The 23,192-nt window shown below is 49.4% G+C and overlaps 1 protein-coding gene across 1 annotated transcript in view; it reads right to left on the minus strand.

Moving 5' to 3' along the window:
• NDRG1 (N-myc downstream regulated 1) overlaps positions 1-14,677 on the minus strand; it is a 70,207-nt gene extending 55,530 nt beyond the window's left edge. The window contains exon 1 of the mRNA XM_077271264.1: positions 14,554-14,677. The gene's annotated coding sequence lies outside the window, so the exon portion shown is untranslated. The remainder of the gene's footprint in view (positions 1-14,553) is intronic.
• Between the last annotated feature and the right edge of the window lie 8,515 nt (positions 14,678-23,192).

The raw sequence follows: 23,192 nt of genomic DNA on the forward strand, positions 1-23,192 counted from the left end.
GCCATGACACGCAGGGCGCTGCCTCTGTTTGTGGTAACGGAGGGGGTAGTGATGTGTCTGATATGGAGCATGGTGTGGAAGGTGGCTCAGAGGTGGGCAAGAGAGTGACAGCCGGGATCGCATCTCCGGCGGTGAGCGCTGGGGTGTCCGGGTCCCCCACTTACGGATCCGCTAAAACTGGATCGCTTCTGGGGACCCAGGCACCTAGTAAAGTAAGGGGGGAGGGGCCTGCGGCTGCGGCAGAACCGGCTCATAAAAAGAAAATGGTGGGGGCTCCCCTGGCGGGGTCTGCGGTGAAGTCGGGGTCTCCTGCATTGGGGGCACCACCGCTGGTGGATGCTGAGGGGGAGTGGCCTAGCCTGGGGCCGGCTGCTGGAGTTGCTGTGGCCAGGCTGTTTGTGGCCCAGGGTGTGGTGGTGGGGGGCGCTGTGCCCCAGGGGACTGGTACCGCCGGGGGAATTTCTGGGGGTGGATCCAGCTCTGGGTCGGCTCTGGGGGTCCCGCTGCGGCCGGTCTCAGGGGGCGTGGCCTCCTCGGCACCTGCTGCCCATGTAGGAGCAGCTTTGGATAGCTGTGCTGTGCGGCTGGAGGCTGGGGATGTGGCTTCCCAAAGAAAGGAAAAAAAATGGTCAGCAATGGAGCAGGGACTGCAGCTGCAGCAGACAGCAGCAAGGGCGCCTGCCTGGCGGGGTCCCCTGAGTCTGGGGGCTTACCTGGGGTGGGGGCTCCGGTGACAAGGCAGGATGGAGCTGGAGGCGGGTCTGCACCTGGCTTCCTACCTGCCAGTGAGGGAGGAGGTTCTGCGCCTGCTGTGGTGCAAAGTTAGGCTGTGCTGCTTAAGTCCTATGGCAGCAGGACTCTTAAAGGGACACAAGCGCTGTGTGTGCCAAACCCCCCAGCAGGGAAGATGCCACCAGTAGGTGGCGGTAGCAGAGAGGAAACGGAACCTGGAAGTACCCAAAAGGTGAGGCAAAATAATATTGACCCCAGTGTGCATGTGAGTGAGAGTGGGGTGACTGATGGAATGGATGAGGAGGGTGCGGGTATGGAAGTGTCTATGGTTGAGGATGCGACTGGCAGTGCGTCTAAGGTGGCAAGTGTGAATAGGGTGGCAAGTGTGAGTACGGTGTCTGATGGTAGTGGGAGAAGGGGGGAGGGGGCCGTTCCATCTGCCCCCCCAGCCACAGGTTCTCTGAGTTATTCAGGGGTGGTGGCTGGAGCCTCGGGGTCTAGTCAGGGGGTTTCCTCGCCTCTGGACCTCAGGGATAGCGTCTTGTGGCGCCGTTTCCTGGAGGCCCTCAAAAAGGGAGAACGGACGATCGAAGTAGAGGGAAGAGTGGTGGACTTGGCCTTTTGGCTGGACAGACACGGCCAGGCTGCCTTCCAAGATAAAAGGGAAGGGGAAACGGTTTGGTCCCTCCCGACAGCCGGGCAGGGGGTGGCCAGGCGGAATGTGGTCCGTCTTCGGTGGAGGGGCGGTGGAGGGGCAGTGAAGCGTGCCCGCCAAGGGCGAGGGTTGTGGAGCTCCTTCTGAAGATGGACTTCAGGGCGACGGACATCTTTGCCCTGATTCATCCGTTTGGCACCTCCTTCGATATCAGTTTTGTTCGGCCAGAGGGCTTGGAGCTTTTCTGGTCGAATTTCGAACTGGCAAAGGGGGAGCCCAGCTGGCGAGACTTTGCCGTGCAGGCGGTGTCTCGCCAAAATAGTGTAAAGAGGGTGACTGTTCTGACAAGTAACGAGTCCCTCTCTGGGGTCGACATAATGACATGGCTTTCCTGTTATGGGGAAGTCACCGAGGTCCCTAAAAAAAATAGGGATGAGTTTGGCATTAGGCTGCAAGGTGCAGAAATGTGCCTTGTGTGGCGGGGTAGGCCATCTTGCCGCGGCCTGTGGTGACATTAGGTGTCACCTGTGTGGTGACTTAGGTCACCCGTATAGCCGCTGCCCCATTCCTTTTCCAGCACCATCTCTGGCCCGGCAGGGGGGAGCCAAGGGGGGGTCCCCGGTGGTGCAACTTCTGCTGCGGCTGAGGGTGGAGGCGTGAGGGGAGCTGAGGGGTCAGTGAGGAAAGGCGAGGCTGGTACATCTGCCCACCAGTGGCAACAGGTGAGGAGCCGCAAGGGCAGGGGGCAGGATAAGCCTCAGACAACTGGGGTGATGACTGCCCCCACCCTGGAGGCGGCAGCCAAAGCCTCTGAGGCCCTGGGGGAAAAGGCGGTGAGCGAGGAGATCCGGAGGATGGAGAGGGAGGAGTTGGCTGCTTCTGATAACTCTTCCCAGTATGAAAGTCTGGATGAAGAGGTGGTGGAGCAGCCTAAAAAGACGGGTGTCAATCGTACCGGTAAGAGTCGGAAGAAGAGGAAGAACAAGGCTAAAAAATCTAAGCCCCCCCACCTGGCCACTAGGGTGCCTACAGAAGGGCTCGCCGACTCCCCTCTGATCCCCCTCTCCAATCAGTTCCAAGCCCTCGATGACTCTGCTGTGTCGGAGGTCGGGGGTGAGGGACCGGACGCAACATCTGGGGTGCCTTCGGGGAGTGGTGAGGTCTGTCCTCTGGGGGATTCACACTCCTCTGGAGGGGGGACTACCTCGGGGTCCAGGGGCGAGGAATCTATTTCTGGGAAGTCCAGTGCTGTAAAGGAGGATATGGTCACCTCGGTATCTTTAAAGAGGAGGGGTGAGTCGGGCTCTTCCTCAGAGAGGGAGAGGAAATCAGGGGGTATGGTTAAAAAACAGGCCATCTAACTCAATCACCCATGATGGCGGAACCTACCCCGTTGACTCTGGCGTCGATTAATGTCGCCAGCATAAAGTCGGATACGGCTAGATTTACGGCCTTTGATTTTTTCACCCGGGTTGAGGCTGATATTTTATTTTTGCAGGAGACCAGACTAACGGACCTGGGGTCCATCTACAAAGCAAAGAGGGAATGGAGGACATACTGGTCTCTTGCGGCCGAGCCGTATAGCGGGGTAGCGGTCCTTTTTAAGACCGCGGAGGTGGAATGCAGACGGGTGATCGAGGTAGAAATGGGGAGATGTTTGGTCCTTGACGTCTTCATGAGGGGACAGGAGCTTCGGCTCATCAATATATATGTCCCGCAATCTAAGTGGGACCGTAAGGGTACCGTCACACAGTGCAATTTTGAACGCTACGACGGTACGATTCGTGACGTTCTAGCGATATCGTTACGATATCGCAGTGTCTGACACGCAGCAGCGATCAGGGACCCTGCTGAGAATCGTGCGTCGTAGCAGATCGTTTGAAACTTTCTTTCGTCGCTGGATCTCCCGCTGTCATCGCTGGATCGTTGTGTGTGACAGCGATCCAGCGATGAGTTCGCTGGTAACCAGGGTAAACATCGGGTAACTAAGCGCAGGGCCGCGCTTAGTAACCCGATGTTTACCGTGGTTACCAGCGTAAAAGTAAAAAAAAACAAACCGTACATACTCACCATCTGATGTCCGTCAGGTCCCTTGCAGTCTGCTTCCCGCTCTGACTGTGAGCGCCGGCCGGAAAGTGAGAGCAGATCACAGCGGTGACGTCACCGCTGCGCTCTGCTCTCAGTGTACGGCCGGCACTGTCAGAGCAGGAAGCAGACTGCAAGGGACCTGACGGACATCAGATGGTCAGTATGTACTGTTTGTTTTTTTTTACTTTTACGCTGGTAACCACGGTAAACATCGGGTTACTAAGCGCGGCCCTGCGCTTAGTAACCCGATGTTTACCCTGGTTACCAGCGAACCTCGGCATCGCTCCAGCGCCGTGATTGCAAAGTGTGACCGCAGTCTACGACGCTGGAGCGATAGTCATACGACGCTGCGACGTCACGGATCGTGCCGTCGTAGCGATCGTAATTGCACGGTGTGACGGTACCCTAAATGTCTCTTCCTGAGGATCAAGCCCTATCTTTTTACGAGCCGGCAGGTGGTCTTCGGAGGGGATTTTAACACTGTAACCAGACTCCGTGATAGGGGAGGCCCCGGAGACCGGCTGGCTTATGATAGCGTAGCCTTGAATAGCATAGTAAGCGAAGCTCGCCTGGTGGATGTCCACATTCGGCACACCCCAGGTCACGGGGGTTTCACCTTTTTTAGGGGAAGCAGTAGGTCTAGGATAGATAGGTTTTTTTTAAAGGAGGAAGCCGTCTCTTCTGCAGTGTCCGCTGTTGAGGTGGAGTTCTCCGATCACTGTTTCATTTTCTTTACTTTGAATGTTACAGAGACCCCCCAGATGGGGAGAGGCCTATGGAAGCTGAATTCGTCCCTTCTGGAAGAGGCAGAAGTAAGACAGTCCTTTGAGGAATTTCTTCAGAGCCAGGTACCTCTCTTGGGTCTTTGTAGCAGTAAGTGTGAGTGGTGGGAGATCTTCAAAAGAAGGGTCGCAAGGTTCTTCCGTCAGCTCTCGAGCCTCAGGGGCCTGAACAGGTACCGCCTGTATCGGGAGCTGGGGAGGAAACTCGAGCAGCTCATCTCGACTGGAGGGGACCGAGAGGAAATCTCCAGGGTGAAGACCTTGCTCAAGGGGTGCCAGTATGATAGGCACACATCCTTGGTTTTTGAGAGGGATTTCGGGAGGTACCGCTCGCCCGACCCTTACAGAAAATGCAGGTTGTCAGTGAATTGTAAGATGGTGAGAGGACTGATTGACAGTATGGGGTCCCTGAACAGATCCAAATCAGGGATCCTGGAGGTGGTCAGATCCTTCTACTTGCACCTCTTGGGGAGGAGGGATCCTGATCGGGATGAGATGTCGGCTTTCCTGACTGAAACCATCCCTGAGCCAGGGGATGACCCCTCTCTTCATGTTTTGGTACAAGCAATCAGGGAAGAGGAAGTGAGATGGGCGATTGATGGGCTCCGGCCCAAAAAGTCACCCAGTCCGGATGGCTTAACATCCGAGTTCTACAAGACTTTTAGGGACTCTTTGGTCCCCCTCTTGACTGAGGTGTTTAATGAGTGCCTCTCCTCGGACATTCTGCCCAGTTCAATAAGGAAGTCAGCCCTGATTATCCTGTCAAAGGGTAAAGACTCGTCCCGTATTGAGAATTGGCGTCCCATAGCGCTTCTCAATATGGACCGAAAGGTTCTGGCAAAGGTGCTTTTTAATCGGTTGGTGCAGTTTGCGCCCCGGCTCCTTTCGGGGGCCCAGCACTGCTCTGTTCCAGGCCGCAGTACATTTAGTGCTGTGCTCGGTGTCTGGGAGGCAGTGGAGCAGGGCAGGGCAGGTCACTGGAAGGGGTACTTGCTGTCCTTAGACCAGGCGAAGGCCTTTGACCGGGTTAACCATGAGTACCTCTGGTTCGTCCTTCTGAGGTATGGTCTGCCTGGGAGGTTTGTTGATTGGTTGAGTTTTATACAATGGGGCAGAGACTTTTCCGCTCGTGAACGGTTGGGTCGGACACCCTTTTGAGGTGAGGTCTGGTGTCCGCCAGGGCTGTCCTCTGAGCCCACTGTTATACGTGTTTGCGATCGACCCCCTTTTAAGGAGGGTGGAGTGTGGACCGTTGGTGGGAGTCAGGATGGACCAGGCGGAGCCAGAGGCCGCCTTGAGGGTAGTGGCATATGCTGACGATGTTTCCCTTTTTGTATCCTCGAGAGAGGAGGCAGATTGGGTGATGTCTGAGGTTGAACGCTACTCGGTGGCATCCGGGTCCATGATCAACCGGGACAAGTGTGAGAGTCTCTGGCTGGGAGGGGGAGATCCAAGTTTTGATCTCCCGGACACTCTTCCAGGGCCTCAGGCCACAGCAAAAATATTAGGCATCAGTTTCGGCCCGGGGGACTATCCCCAGCAAAACTGGGAGGGCAGACTTAAGATTGCCGCCCAGAAGGTGGATCAGTGGAAGGGTTGGTCTTTGACCCTAAGGGAAAGGGTTAGTCTTGCCAAGGGCTATTTGCTTCCTTTGCTAATATATTTGGGCAGCGTCTGCATCTTGCCAGAGCCTCTTTGGACACAGGTCTACAGCCTGTTTTTCCAATTATTATGGGGAAATAGGCTGAACCTAATCAAGAGGGAGGTCACGTACCGCACGAGGAGACTAGGAGGGTTGGGTACGGTCAACCCAGTGGTGTTTCTAGTAAACACCTTTCTTAAGGCAAACATCACCAATCTCTGGTTAGAGAGGGCTCCTCTGTGGGTATTCTCCTGTAGGGGGTGGTTTTGGCCTTTCTTCCAGGAATGGGAGGCAGGAGGGCAGGTAAAGGACCTTCGTACACCTCATGGGCATCTTCAGGCTTATGCTACCCCGGTTCTGAAGGTGATCCGTCGGTGGGGTCTGGGAGTGTGGGAGATCAGGACCATGTTGAGAAAGTTTCTTGACAATAGGGTCCTGTTGACCCACTTTCAGAAGCCCCTGGCGCTCAGGGATCTGGAGGTGGGGCTCGGGTTATTAAACTCTAAGCAGATCCCCTTGAAGTTTTGGGACTTGGCTTGGCGCTGCTTCCGTGGGAAGCTGTATGTGAGGGACAACCTGAAGTGCAGATGCTCTGATGACCGGGATTGTCCCCGCAAGGAGTGTGGCGGTATGCTTGAAAGCATGGAGCATTTCCTGCTTTGGTGTCCCTTTAATACAGAGGTCTACAGCAGGGTGGGTGCTTCCATTGGCTGGCCCAGGCTGGCAGGTCTTTCCTATGCGGAGTGGGCCTATGGGGCATTCAGGTCCCTTGGTGGCCGAGATCGGGGCACTGTTTTCTTAGTTAGTTTAGTAACTAGGTTCCACACGTGGAATGCACGGTCTAGTGTCTACTCAGCGGAAAGTCCTCCCCAGGGAAGAGGTGATTAGGAACATCCTGGGTGACCTGGCAAAAGTGCGCTTGCTGGAGTTTGAGAGGCTGGGTGCAGGGAGGGCCTCTCTTCTTTGGAGGGGTTTCTCCTTTAATGTGCCCTAGGGAGAGTTAAGTTCTGTGTGCCTGTGATAGGGTTGAGTTAGCCTTTTTTATCTTTTTATCTTTATTTTGTAGGGTCAGATAGATGTGTAGGGACAGGGAGGGACAGATAGGGACAGTCTTTAGGGACAGGTAGTTAGTATTAGGTTGGTAGTGAGGGTCAGTGAGGGACAGGTAGGGGCAGGTAGGGAGAGATTGGTAGGGCTATAGGGACAGGATTTTCTCTTTTGTGTTGTTAGGGAGGGTCAGGGTGATGTGCGGTAGATTAGGGTGAGAGCCTCTATGGTCTCCAGTTCCTGGTGGTGGGCTGTAACCCTCACTTACAGATTTTTGTTTTGTAATTGGTAACCCGGGTATAGGGCTTGCAAGCATTGAACTTGGGCCTGTTCTTTGGTCATGATTATGGTGTGTACTGGTTATTATTATGTTGTATTGATATATGTTATTATAAGGTTGTATATATGTTACATGTGTACTATGATGCGTTTAGGGGGGATTTAGTTTAGGTGGGGTGGGGGGTTTCTTGGGGGGTGGGGGGATGGGTTTTGGAGAATGGACGTCCGGCGGGATGCCAAGAGAAAAAAAAAAAAAAAAAAGGCCATAAACTTTTATGGACCTTGCTGTGTAGGAAAGGCCACAAACTTTCGTGGGACCTGGTGTGATAGGCCACAAACTTTCGTAGGACCTTTGGGGAATGGTGTTGGTTTAGTTTAGGAGGAAAAAATAAAAAAATATATATAAAATAAAAATATATATAAAAATATATGATTAAGTTTCGGCCAGGTGGCCTATTTACTTTGTTTAGGGCAGATGGCCGACTTTTATTTATTTTTCTAGGGATAAATGCATGGGTATGTGTGTATGAGGGGAAAAAGGTACAAAGGAAGGGAAAAAAAGGATATAGGTTAAGGTCTCTTCCCTTGCTGGGGGTATTAATGAAATGGAGGAACATTTTGTTTGTATAAATCTGCTGGACATTGGACTTTTGGGGACTGTGAATAATTTGTTTTGTTATTGAGTTTGTCTGTAAGCTTTGCCTGTAAGTTTTGTTTTGTACTTTTATAATAAAAAAAGAGATACAGGATGTAACTCAGGATCAATAATGTAATGTATGTACACAGTGACTGCACCAGCAGAATAGTGAGTGCAGCTCTGGAGTATAATACAGGATGTAACTCAGGATCAGTAATGTAATGTATGTACACAGTGACTGCACCAGCAGAATAGTGAGTGCAGCTCTGGAGAAAGATACAGGAGGTAACTCAGGATCAGTAATGTAATGTATGTACACAGTGACTGCACCAGCACAATAGTGAGTGCAGCTCTGGGGTATAATACAGGATGTAACTCAGGATCAGTAATGTAATGTATGTACACAGTGACTGCACCAGCAGAATAGTGAGTGCAGCTCTGGGGTATAATACAGGATGTAGCTCAGGATCAGTAATGTAATGTATGTACACAGTGACTGCACCAGCAGAATAGTGAGTGCAGCTCTGGAGTATAATACAGGATGTAACTCAGGATCAGTAATGTAATGTATGTACACAGTGACTGCACCAGCAGAATAGTGAGTGCAGCTGTGGGGTATAATACAGGATGTAACTCAGGATCAATACAGGATCAGTAATGTAATGTATGTACACAGTGACTGCACCAGCAGAATAGTGAGTGCAGCTCTGGAGTATAATACAGGATGTAACTCAAGATCAGTAATGTAATGTATGTACACAGTGACTGCACCAGCAGAATAGTGAGTGCAGCTCTGGAGTATAATACAGGATGTAACTCAGGATCAGTAATGTAATGTATGTACACAGTGACTGCACCAGCAGAATAGTGAGTGCAGCTCTGGGGTATAATACAGGATGTAACTCAGGATCAGTAATGTAATGTATGTACACAGTGACTGCACCAGCAGAATAGTGAGTGCAGCTCTGGGGTATAATACAGGATCAGTACAATGAAGTTATATAATGGTTTACATAATTCCTTCACTATTCCACAAAATTGATTTTAAAAAAAGACATTTCAGCTCTGCTACATCCTTATCGATCTTTACACATTTTTACATGGCAGGACACACTTTGAAGTTGTGTTCTCAGCGGATTCCTCACCCTTGCTCGATAACATTTAATAGGTCTTGTGACAAGCTTTGTAAAGCTGTAAGGACACTTGGAAGGAGTGGAGGAACGTGGTGATCTGCGGAGGTTAATGATTACACCTGGATTTATGGAAGGTGCAAGTGAACAGGAGCCTGAAAAAGAAAAGTTCTATCTCCTGTCATCTGTCAGATGGTGATGATCTGCAGGTGCCAGGACCCCCGCTGTAAGACCACGCAGCCCCTGCACCGGCCCCTGGATCTTTGCTTCGCAGATGTGCAGCCATAGGGGGCGCAGTAGAGGTTCGGGCCGAGTGCAGATTCTGCAATGGAGCCCAGAACTCCCAGTTCCAGCATTTGGTCCTCCCCTTCCCTTGGGCACCAATGTTTCAATTTCCATCACTGGTATTCTGTGGGCATCTGCTAGTGCTCGCTGGTATCAGCCCCATAATCTGCTCATCTTGCGTCTTAGTCCGTGGCACAATCTGAGTTATATCAATGGGTCAGACGATTCTGAAAACTGATTTTTAAGGTACAGAATCTGCGGCCATCATGCTCCTCGTTCTCGGCTTCAGATCTTGTGAAATGCCAGATTACATTGAATTGGCAGAATATCAGATGTTCTGGATTATCAGAGGCCAGATTAGAGGAATTCCATTTTGTTGTGGCGATTTAGTAGAACTCGATGCCAAACTGTATCCTTATCTACTATCATCCAATACAATCATTAATAGGTAACGTTTTACTCAGCGTTAATCACTCTGCTGACCGAAATCTCAGAACAGTCACAGAGAAACTTCCTTTTTTGTAGTATTGTGTTATGCAATCCAGAACCAGAATGTCATTATTCAGCAAAACAGCCGGGAAACAGTGCACTGGGCAGTAAGGGGTTAACACTCCATACACCAATCTCTGAGAAGACAATTCATATTTTACTTATCAAAAGTCACAGTGTACATACATTACATTACTGATCCTGCGTTACATCCTGTATTATACTCCAGAGCTGCACTCACTATTCTGCTGGTGCAGTCACTGTGTACATACATTACATTACTGATCCTGAGTTACATCCTGTATTATACTCCAGAGCTGCACTCACTATTCTGCTGGTGCAGTCACTGTGTACATACATTACATTACTGATCCTGAGTTACATCCTGTATTATACCCCAGAGCTGCACTCACTATTCTGCTGGTGCAGTCACTGTGTACATACATTACTGATCCTGAGTTACCTCCTGTATTATACTCCAGAGCTGCACTCACTATTCTGCTGGTGCAGTCACTGTGTACATACATTATATTACTGATCCCGAGTTACATCCTGTATTATACTCCAGAGCTGCACTCACTATTCTGCTGGTGCAGTCACTGTGTACATACACTACATTACTGATCCTGAGTTACATCCTGTATTATACCCCAGAGCTGCACTCACTATTCTGCTGGTGCAGTCACTGTGTACATACATTACATTACTGATCCTGAGTTACATCCTGTATTATACCCCAGAGCTGCACTCACTATTCTGCTGGTGCAGGCACTGTGTACATACATTACATTACTGATCCTGAGTTACCTCCTGTATTATTCTCCAGAGCTGCACTCACTATTCTGCTGGTGCAGTCACTGTGTACATACATTACATTACTGATCCTGAGTTACATCCTGTATTATACCCCAGAGCTGCACTCACTATTCTGCTGGTGCAGTCACTGTGTACATACATTACAATACTGATCCTGAGTTACATCCTGTATTATACCCCAGAGCTGCACTCACTATTCTGCTGGTGCAGTCACTGTGTCCATACATTACATTACTGATTCTGAGTTACATCCTGTATTATACTCCAGAGCTGCACTCACTATTCTGCTGGTGCAGTCACTGTGTACATACATTACATTACTGATCCTGAGTTACATCCTGTATTATACCCCAGAGCTGCACTCACTATTCTGCTGGTGCAGTCACTGTGTGCATACATTACATTACTGATCCTGAGTTACATCCTGTATTATACCCCAGAGCTGCACTCACTATTCTGCTGGTGTAGTCACTGTGTACATATATTACATTACTGATCCTGAGTTACATCCTGTATTATACTCCAGAGCTGCACTCACTATTCTGCTGGTGCAGTCACTGTGTACATACATTACATTACTGATCCCGAGTTACATCCTGTATTATACTCCAGAGCTGCACTCACTATTCTGCTGGTGCAGTCACTGTGTACATACATTACATTACTGTAAATATCACATTGCTTTGTGTCATGTTCACCTATGTCCTACAGATGGCGCTAGTGCAGTAATTTTAATAAGAGGTTTCTACTAATTCCCTTAGTGTCAATTATACAATATAGACTGTGTGCTAAGACCCCACTAATCTTGAAGATAATGGGGTCCCAACCTCTATTCCTTGTGGCGGCGTGGTCATTAAATCACAGGAAACTCTTGTGAACTTACATTTATAGTAATATAGTTATAGAGATAGCTCCATTTACAGGTAAAATAGATTTTTTAATATGTCACATGGTTAATGAAAATTAAAGAGTCTGTCCAGATCCAGTGGATACATTGTGTTATGGGACGTGCAGACCCTGCAGTAGGGAGACCTCAGTTTTCTGGTTCTTTGGGGAATGTCTCTTTAAGAGTCATCCTGAGGAGCGATTTGCAGAATTGTTGTATTTCAGCACATAGTTTCCATTATTACCATTATTGCACAAGACGCAGATGTAGCAGAGCTGAGTTGTGTTATTTGGTATCACACACTTTAGTCGTGGAAGGAAAAACGTAATGATCATGTATATAAAAGTTCTGCAACTTTTTAATATACTGCACTTTGTTTTTCAAGATTTTACATGTGTGGCTGATACATTGTAGCAAACTGTCAGGACAGGTAATAAGATGTTTCTGCTGAAGAACTCACAGAGCATTGTCTCTACTGCACTGATACATTGTAGCAAACTGTCAGGACAGGTAAGAGGATGTTTCTGCTGAAGAGCTCACAGAGCATTGTCTGTACTGCACTGATACATTGTAGCAAACTGTCAGGACAGGTAAGAGGATGTTTCTGCTGAAGAACTCACAGAGCATTGTCTATACTGCACTGATACATTGTAGCAAACTGTCAGGACAGGTAATAAGAGGTATCTGCTGAAGAGCTCACAGAGCATTGTCTATACTGCACTGATACATTGTAGCAAACTGTCAGGACAGGTAATAAGAGGTATCTGCTGAAGAGCTCACAGAGCATTGTCTATACTGCACTGATACATTGTAGCAAACTGTCAGGACAGGTAATAAGAGGTATCTGCTGACGAGCTCACAGAGCATTGTCTATACTGCACTGATACATTGTAGCAAACTGTTAGGACAGGTAATAAGAGGTATCTGCTGAAGAGCTCACAGAGCATTGTCTCTACTCCACTGATACATTGTAGCAAACTGTCAGGACAGGTAATAAGAGGTATCTGCTGACGAGCTCACAGAGCATTGTCTATACTGCACTGATACATTGTAGCAAACTGTCAGGACAGGTAATAAGAGGTATCTGCTGACGAGCTCACAGAGCATTGTCTATACTGCACTGATACATTGTAGCAAACTGTCAGGACAGGTAATAAGATGTATCTGCTGAAGAGCTCACAGAGCATTGTCTATACTGCACTGATACATTGTAGCAAACTGTCAGGACAGGTAATAAGAGGTATCTGCTGACGAGCTCACAGAGCATTGTCTATACTGCACTGATACATTGTAGCAAACTGTCAGGACAGGTAATAAGATGTATCTGCTGAAGAGCTCACAGAGCATTGTCTATACTACACTGATACATTGTAGCAAACTGTCAGGACAGGTAATAAGATGTTTCTGCTGAAGAGCTCACAGAGCATTGTCTATACTGCACTGATACATTGTAGCGAACTGTCAGGACAGGTAAGAGGATGTTTCTGCTGAAGAACTCACAGAGCATTGTCTCTACTGCACTGATACATTGTAGCAAACTGTCAGGACAGGTAATAAGAGGTATCTGCTGTCGAGCTCACAGAGCATTGTCTATACTGCACTGATACATTGTAGCAAACTGTCAGGACAGGTAATAAGAGGTATCTGCTGACGAGCTCACAGAGCATTGTCTATACTGCACTGATACATTGTAGCAAACTGTCAGGACAGGTAATAAGATGTATCTGCTGAAGAGCTCACAGAGCATTGTCTATACTACACTGATACATTGTAGCAAACTGTCAGGACAGGTAATGAGGTATCTGCTGACGAGCTCACAGAGCATTGTCTATACTGCACTGATACATTGTAGCAAACTGTCAGGACAGGTAATAAGATGTTTCTGCTGAAGAGCTCACAGAGCATTGTCTATACTGCACTGATACATTGTAGCAAACTGTCAGGACAGGTAATGAGATGTTTCTGCTGAAGAGCTCACAGAGCATTGTCTATACTGTGCTGATCTTAGAAATGTTGAGGATGAAGCCCAATGGGCCGATTCATTATTGCAGTTTTTGCCTTTTTTTTTTTTTGCTCTTTTTTTAACCTGTTTTTTTTTTATTTTTTTAGCTGGAACCTACTTTATTGTCTATTTTCTGTGCTCGCCTGTTTTCCATGTTCTCCATTACGGTTGGGGTTTGTATTTTCTACATATTTGCAGTCAATTTATCGATGTTTTTTTGTAATTGCCACTCTTTGTGCGCACACGTTCTCCAGCCCGTCCGTCCGTCCGTCCGTCCCTGCTTCCCCTCCGGAGGGATTTTTTTTTTATACCTGAATTTTGCGGCATATTTAGCGAAACACATTTAATGTAAAACCGGTAAAAGACAAAACTAAGGAGCGGTTCGGACTTTACACAAATCTTAGGATCCGCGTGCCGCAGTTTTGAAGAATTTGGCGCCAAAAAAGAAAAACCGTCGAAGAATAACAAGGCAGAAAAATAAAGAAAAGTGATATAAAAAGAAAATGAAAACAAATGATGAACAGAGCTTGACCGCGCTGCATTCGCAGACTCTCATCATGGCTGATAACAGAGAGCGATAGCATCCAGCGCTGTCACAGATGCGGATGGGTCTCCAACACGGGGTCACTTCAGTACAATCCGGAGCATTCCAGGCCAAATCCCACCACGGGTCACAGCTACATGTGGATTTACATAGGACTGCCGCTGCATGATGCGCCAACTCTGCTACATCTGTGTGCGCAACTAAGCAATGCCAATCATTAACGACGTGTCTGCTGGATGTTGTAGTTCCACAGCTTCAAACAAGAGAAATCCACATAACGTCCCCATAGTCGATCTCCTTTTTTAATTTACCAATACCTTCACCCAGCTGCTAGGGAACTACAAGTCCCAGTATGAACAGTGCCTAAATTCCCAGGATCAGTTCTTGGGAACCACAAATCCCATCAGTTACAAAAAAAAAGATTACAACTCTTTAAGATTTTCTGCTCTGAGGTGCGAGTATGTAAGTCCTCAGTTTACCTGTAGTTGCTGGGACTTGTAGTTCCCCTGGGTTTAAGAAGCCTGAGCTGGAGGGCTTACCTTTCACAAGTGAGATGTGTCTGTGTCCCCAGCTGCTGCTTTCTCTCCTTACAATGTTTTATTTATTTTTTTTTTCACTAATCCCTCCAGCTCAGTGTGGGGGGTTATATGGGGCTGGAGCTGCTCCACCCAGCGCTCCCCCCACCCCGGGGCCGGGTCTGGAGTGGGTCAGCCACTCCACGCCTGGAGGACAGGAGGTTGCACCCACCGTGCTGCTGTGATGCCTCGCACGTCACTACGTGCAGATGTAGCAGAGCTGAGCCGCTCCTCACCTTATTGCCGAGCTGCCACTATTTATTATTATACTCTCTTACATAGCACCACTAATTCCACAGCGCTTTACAGACATCATCATCGCTGTCCCCGATGGGGCTCACAGAATAAATGCCCTATCAGTATGTCTGTGGAATGTGGGAGGAAGCCCACCAATCACGGGGAGAACATACAAACTCCTTGCAGATGTTGTCCAAGGTGGGATTAGAACCCAGGACCCCGGCGCAGCAAAGCAACAATGCTAACCACTGAGCCACCTGGGGCAAAAGGTTCAATGTACTGTATCTAAATACCCTGGTCTGGGCAATGTGGCTTATTGGCGCCCCTCTGACAGCACAAACGCCCCAGTGGTACCCCCACTTCTACACCCTTACATAGGTGGTACTACACGGGGGTCAAGACATAAACTCCTCACCGTACCCCTCCCCAGCAATAGTGTTCTCCTTTGTGCCCCTCAAAATAAAAGTTCTGATAATTCCCCACTTGTGCCCACCAATAAGCAAAACTTAATGTCTACTTTCTGCCCCACAATAAAAGTGCCCCCTTCTGTGCCCCTACAAAGTAAGTTACCCTGATAATTCCCCAATTGTGCCCAATGAATATTTAGTGCATCCATTTGTGCCTCCCAATAAAAGTGCCACACAAAGCTATAGTGCCCTGATACAGTCATTATTTTGTGCCCACTGTTACATAATAATAATGTCCCCTCTATTCCAACACTAAAAAGTCTTCTTTCTGCCCCACAATAAAAGGGTTATAGGATGTTTCGCCCCCAGGTACATCCTGTTTGTGACGCCAAGTTGAGTCGCCCGCCAGGGCAGTGGGGTACTCTGTACCGGGTCTGGTACTTGAAGGGGACGTCACGATGGCTGCGACCCGGTCCGTGGCCCTGGGCGCCCAAGTAAAGGGAAAGGTCTTTAAAGGGAGTTTGTTCGTGACGCCACCTGTGGTATTCGGTCAGTGGGGACCGACGCTGCTTAAAGGGTCCTCTGGGGTGATGTTATGGCAGCTGGATGATATAACTTCCCACAGGTGAAGTAAATGTACCCAGGGGAGAACTGCTGGGGGCAATCTGCTGGGGGCGAAACATCCAAATCCCAATAAAAGTGCCTTTTTTGTGCACACACGGTAATACTAGTCAACTCGTGTTCCCATATTGTGAACATTACCTTTTTGGCAACTCTACATAGTAAAAATCTTTTATCTGTCCCTTACAAAGTATTAATGTCCTTTTAGGATTAGTATGGTATCTCACTGTGTGACCCAACACCATATTTATACCCACTTTGCCCCCACAATAGTTTATCCCTAGTTTACCCCCGTACAGATACCCTTTTTTCCCATAGATAAAACTACCTTTATACCCCAAAAGTAATGCCCTCCTTAGTCCCATAGGCATGACCATAGGCTGACTATAGAGTAATAGTGTCTCTCTGTGATCATGAAAAGTAACGATAGCCCCCAAATACCCAAATCCCTTTGTGCCCCTTGGTGCCCTCTCTCACTATCCATTTTTACGGCATAGCCATCCATACAATAATATCGCCCACCTTACAAAAACTATAAAAAAGCTCCCGTGGAGTAGAGCAGCTCATTTTGTGCTCAGTGGCATCGGAACAGGAAGCGTCACGACGTCACCATAGCGATAGAATGTTACAATGTATCACTGCAAGAGGAATGTAAATAAAAGAAAAGTGTAATTTGTAGCAAACTCCCAGCAGTGAGGATCAGGGCAGGGTGCGTCCTTAGCTTCCGGATGGAAACAAGACTGCTTCCATTCACAGACAGCAAGCAGAGATCTTCAAAATCAAAAAGGAATTCAAATAGAAAGTGTATTACAAAAATGCGGAACTTTTTCTTATATAATAAAAACACTTTTAAGACGTTGTGTCCATGCTTCCATGATCGCGTATAGCCCATCTGGAAATTTATTTCCCAGACACCACTCCCCTAAAACGGCCACTTGTAACCAAACGAAGTTCTACCACCCCCCATTTAACGCTAATTATGCAATAAAAACATAACACGTTAAATTCTTTGGAAAATTTTGGCCACAGCAGCCAGTTTATTAACAAACAACAATTAAATATTATAATTATAACAAAATTATCTGAAAACTTGAGGGGGAGGGTTCTTGGAGCTAAAAGATCTAGCATCATATATATATAGGCAAAACCAACACTTTTTTACCCTCAGCCGTGACCACCAGCTCGAGGGCACCATGTAACCCTTTTTCAGGGCAGACCAAAAAACCTCAAAGCTCCCGAGGACAATCCCCGTCCAGAGCCCGTAACCACAAGCCAGATCCACCCCCATCCAATTGACCTTCCTCCAATAAACATCACCAACTCCAAGAACCCCGCCCCCCACCAACCACGAACAGCCTTGACCACCTCAGGCTCGTGAGTGCCCCACCACAGCCAACGCCCTTTCCACGCCCTCCTGCATGGCAAGCGCCCACAAATCAATACCGATATCATTCAGGTGCACACCATCTTTTCTCCAGAAATTACCGACCCCAGCCTCCAACTCAAAATGCCTCACTGCAATTCCCCCATTCCTGGATACAATCTTCGCCACCGCCCTATTAAGTTTTATTCTGGCCCTATTAATGCCTTTCAAGGATCGAGCCAACCTCCACTGCTTCCTAGGCACGATGTCGGACCACACCGTCAGAACTCCTGGATAAGAGACCCACAATCTCAGAAAATCGAAACGGATGTCCCTGATCAATTCCCTAACCGGCTTCGTACCCAAATCGTTCCCCCCCATGTGCACCAGCAAAATATCCGGAGCTCTATCCAAAAGCGCGGCCCGGAAAAATTCTGGCAACACCCTGTTCCATAGCATACCCCGGAACCCCAACCATCGAATCACTACCGTATCACGGCGAAAACCTAACTGCCTGCCATCCGGCCTGGCTTCGGCCCACGCTGCACCCCAATACACGAACGAATGTCCGAAAATCCAGGTCAATAACAGGGGCCGACCTGAAAAACAGAACAACAATTATATGAACCAGAAGACTCCATAGTCCCCAAAAAACACCTAATGACGTATGTAAGTCAAATAACGATTAGAATTCCTTTGCCCGATTCGTTTAATCACATCAGTCCCTAAACCCAAACCATCTCCAACCGTGGCGGCCCCAATTCTAAAAGAGCGAGACCCGTAGGACCCAGAATCCAATCCCAACTCAACCAAAACCTTTTTCAAAACCGCCGAAAACTGAAAACGGGACAAAAAAGTCCCGTCTTGGTGACAAAGCAGAGGGCCCGACCTAACTGACCGCAAACTCCAGTACTCCTCCAAACTGCGCTGCGGGCACATCAAACATCCATCGACCCTCCCTAAGACCACCCGCTTACCCTTTCCGTACCTGTCAGTCTTTGACCGCCGAATCAAAAAGGAAATTCCTCCTGCCCAGAAATCAACATCCTCCGCCAACAAACCTCCTGCCCTAACTTTGTTAGGGGACACCAGCTCCCCCAATCTCAAAGCCCCAAAGAACGCCCAAGAATAAGCCAACCTAAACAGGGCAGCTTCCAAATGAGAACCACAAATTCTCCCAACAACATCTCCCAACCTAACTAACAGACTAAACGAAATGGGTCTGCGCTTGTCGACACTTACTTTCCCGCTCCGAAAACCCTTCAGGGCCTGCACTACGAGAAAGTTCTTGGTAACATCGACCGACCCCTGCAGCTTAAAACCAAAAGCCAAGCCCGCCATAAATTTGTTCACTTTCAATACGGACCAACCCCACTCAGCCGCTTTGCCCACCAAAAACAATACTGCCATCGTCCTGTCGCTGTCGGATTCAGCCACTCCCCATTGGCCAGACCAACTCTCCCAGATGTCCCAAGCCGATTTGTAAGCAAGCAACATCGACCTCGAGACCGAGGATTGAATCAACCGCCCTCCTCGTCCGCAACAATTTTCCACAAACGTGAAGGGCATACCACTCCTGAGGCGTCCGCATCTGGCGCCAACTCCCGGAAATGTTCCAACTGTGAAACGAGACAAAGCATCTGCTATAGAATTTTGGACACCCAGCACGTGTACCGCAGAAATGTATGCATTTAAATCCAAGCATCGCAACACCAGTTCCCTAACCAGTCTAATCACCAGGGGAGAGGAAGAGGTTAGACTATTGATGATAGCGACTACGCTTAAATTATCACAGTGAAACCTGACCTTCCGATTTTGAAAAACGTCACCCCAAATCACAACTGACACCACAATTGGGAACAATTCTAGTAGTGCAAGGTTCTTAGTTAAACCCTGCTTCCGCCATCCCTCTGGCCACACACCTGCACTCCACCGACCTCCGCAATACGCGCCGTATTCAACCGAACCGGCTGCATCCGTGTAAATTTTGCAATCAAAATCATTCACGGCTTCCAACTGAATCAAGGAGCGACCATTATAATTTGACAAAAAACGCTGCCAAACCACCAAATCTTCTCTATGCTCCTTAGTTAAACGAACAAAATGATGTGCCACACTGATTCCGGCCGTTGCCAGCGACAACCTACGGCAAAAAATCCGACCAATGGGCATAATCCGGCACGCAAAATTCAAACGCCCCAAAAGGGACTGCAACTCCTTCAAAGTCACCTTACGCAAACGACCAATCCTGTGTACCTCTTGTACCAGCAACAAAGGTTTGTCCTCAGGTAACATACACTCCATTCTCTCTTAATTGATAAGGATGCCCCAAAAACTCAAGACCTTGCCCGGTCCCTCCGTCTTCTCCTTTGCCAACGGTACATCAAAAAGCCCAGCCATCCACCTCCATGGTAGCTAACAAATTCCTGCAAACGGCAGAATAGGGGGGCCAATAAACAAAAAATCATCCAAATAATGAATGGCGGAAGGAACTCCGGAAACGTCCCTAATCACCCATTCCAGAAAAGTGCTAGACGTCTCAAAAAGAGAACAAGAAATCAAACAGCCCATAGGCAAACATCTATCTAGATAAAAACCACCGTTCCAACAACAACCCAACAAAGGAATGCTATCCGGGTGAACCGGGAGCAACCAAAAGGCCGATTCAATATCCGTCTTAGCCAGTAACGCCCCTTCTCCATACCGCCGTACCCATTGTACTGCTGCGTCAAACGAAGTATACACCACTGAACATAACTCCACATCTATGCCGTCATTAACTGACCTACCCCTTGGATACGACAAATGTTGGATCAACCGAAACTTGTTCGGCTCCTTCTTGGGCACCACCCCCAATGGTGAAACGATCACGCCTTCAATTGGCAATGAGCTAAATGGCTCAGCCATCCTACCCAGTTCCACCTCCTTCGCAAACTTACTGCTGACCATGTAAATCCACAGACCTCAAATTCTTAGTAGTAAAGGGAACCACATGAATAGGAGCCGGAATCCGAAAACCCTCAGAAAAACCTAGTAAAAGAATGCCCGCCTTTTCTTGATCCGGGTATCTATTTAGATAAGGGGCCATCTTTTGAAGCCTCACTGGGGTCTCCCCCTTGACCGCCACCCACTCCTGGCTTACCCTTGGCTTTTTTTAAACATTTCGACGCTCCATGGGAGCTCCCGTTGCAATGGGAACAAACGTGCTTAAATTTGCAGGAGTTCCCGCACTCACATTGGCCATCATTAAATTGCCAACAAGTTCCTGACTTCTCTGTCCCACCCTGGGCCCCCTGACCTCCGCTGGCATGTCCTGTCCTGACTGCTAGTTGCTGGCGCTCCCACTCCCATGAAAGGACTGCCCATATCTCACCGGGGCCATGACTTTCAACCAAAGCCCGATATCCTTTTGGTCCCATTTGATTTCGAACCTAACTGCCTTCCTCTGACGGAACTGCTCGTCATAACGCAGCCACGCCTGACCCCCACATGTACGATATGCCTCACCTATCGAGTCCAAGTAACAAAACAGGCCCGAACAGTTATCCGGAAATTTCTCGCCTATGACGCTAGCCAGTATCGCAAAAGCCTGCTGCCAATTAACGAAGGTTTGCGGAATCAACCGCCACCTTCTCTTCTCCTCCGCCTCCTTTTTACTGTCCTCCTTCTTACTCTTGTCTAAGTTAAACTTTTCTAAAGGAAGGAGGGAGAAAATCTCCACATACTCATCCTTCCAAATCCTCTCTTTCACCTCCTTCTTTAAATGCGCACCAAGCGGGCCCTCAAAGCATATGTACACCTCCCCTTTTGCCCTGTCGTCCAACTTTATTGTATCCCCCTTATCCTTCTCGGTCTGAACCGACACTGATACGCCGGCAGACGATGCCTGTGCTGACTCCCCTGACCTGGCTGTGTCGCTCGCCACCCGCGATCCAGCACTCACACCCTGTAACCAGGCTCCCAGAGGTGACCCCCCAGCCCCCTCCGCAACTCCCCCTTCTAGACTTTTCAAAAAATGCGATACCCCGGCCAAAATATCACCAATTCCCGACACCCCAGAGCCCCCTACCCCCACCAATGCGCTGCTGTCAGTTGCCGTACCCACACTACCCCCAACCTCACCTAACCTACCCCCCGACTGAGACAAATGAGACATGGACATATACTCACGAGGCTGCGCGGGTGCTGTGTCCCCGCCAGCCGGACATCCAGACTCCTGCCGTGCTCCGTCCTCCAGCTGCTCGCTCCCGGACTCGCTCCTGGTGTCGTAGCCCTGCTGCTCCAGGCCCACGCCACTGGCCTCCTCGTCACCAGGGGGGACCGAAGCAAGGGATCCTTGGCGCTCCCTGGACCGTCTGCCAGACCTGGATCTGCCGTCAGCCGCAGTCTCCCGCAGCCTGCTGCCCCTTGATGTGCTGCCGTTGTCCCCGGGTAGAGCGCCAGGCAAAGGATCCGGAGGCTGCATGCCCTGCAGCCTGCCCTGCCTGCTGCTCCGTGTATCAGGCGCCCGTCCCCTGCAGCTCTACGGGTGTCTGCTGCCCTGCTCCCACCTGCAGCCGTCGCAGCTGCCTGCCGCCTTTTCACCGCTGCTGACCGGGCCGTGCGCTCCAGCGCCTCGCCGCTGCTGCTGTGCTCTCTCCCAGCATGCACTGATCTCCGGTGCGCAGGCCGGACTTATGGTGCGGCCTGCATAACCGGCGAAGCCTGCCCGGCCGCCGTGCTCCTCGCCTCCGTGGTGCGACGCCATGCTGCGCCGGCAGGTCGGGAGCCAGGATTCCTGCCGGAGGCGGCGCCGGGCAGGTCGGCCACGCTGCTGCACCTAGCCTCCGCAGGGTCCCGTGTGGGGCTCCGCAGCCTCCGCCTGCCGCGTGTTGCGATCTCCGGCGACAACCGCTCCGGGGGTCTGGTCTTCAGCGTCCTGCTGCCACGTGTGTTATGACCCCAATGGCAGGGGGTCTCAGAGACAATAGCGAAGTCTGCAAACATAAAACCCAGCTCATAGGGCAGTGGTAACTGGGCTGACCATATACCTGAACCTAGCACTCAAATAACAGCAGCCGGGGAACGTACCTACGTTGATTCTAGACGTCTCGCGCCAGCCGGAGAACTAACTCACCCTAGCAGGGAAAAGAAAGACCTTTCTTGCCTCCAGAGGAAATACCCCAAAAAGTTGGATACAAGCCCCCAACAAATAATAACGGTGAGGTAAGAAGAAAAGACAAACGCAAGAAATGAACTAGGTTTTTAGCAAAGAGAGGCCCACTAACTAATAGCAGAATATAGGAAGATGACTTATATGGTCAGCAAAAACCCTCACAAAAACTCCACGCGGAATATTCAAGAACCCCCGAACCGTCTAACGGCACGGGGGGAGAACATCCGCCCCCTAGAGCTTCCAGCAGTATCAGGAATCACATTTAGTACAAGCTGGACAAAAATAAGAGCACAGTAAATAACCAAAAACAAGAAAGCAGGACTTAGCTTAATTTTGCAAAGAACCAGGACCAGCAGAAAGGAGCAAACAGAAGGATCTGATTACAACGATGCCAGGCACCAGACTGAAAATCCAGGAAGTTCAAATAGCGACACCCCTGGACTAACGAGGCCAGGTGGGTACCAAGCAAGGGAAGGAATATCAAAGTGTCATATCACTAGTGACCACAAGAGGGAGCCAAAAAGTCTAATTCACAACAGTACCCCCCCTTAAGGAGGGGTCACCGAACCCTCACCAAGAGCACCAGGGCGATCAGGACGAGCAGCATGAAAGGCACGAACCAAATCGGCCGCATGCACATCAGAGACGACCACCCAGGAATTATCCTCCTGACCATAGCCCTTCCACTTGACCAGATACTGAAGCCTCCGCCTGGAGAGACGAGAATCCAAGATCTTTTCCACCACGTACTCCAACTCGCCCCCAACCAACACCGGAGCAGGAGGCTCAACAGAAGGAACCACAGGCACAACGTACCACC

Source organism: Ranitomeya variabilis, chromosome 6 (assembly GCF_051348905.1).
Source record: "Ranitomeya variabilis isolate aRanVar5 chromosome 6, aRanVar5.hap1, whole genome shotgun sequence".
In the NCBI taxonomy this organism is placed as follows: domain Eukaryota; kingdom Metazoa; phylum Chordata; class Amphibia; order Anura; family Dendrobatidae; genus Ranitomeya; species Ranitomeya variabilis.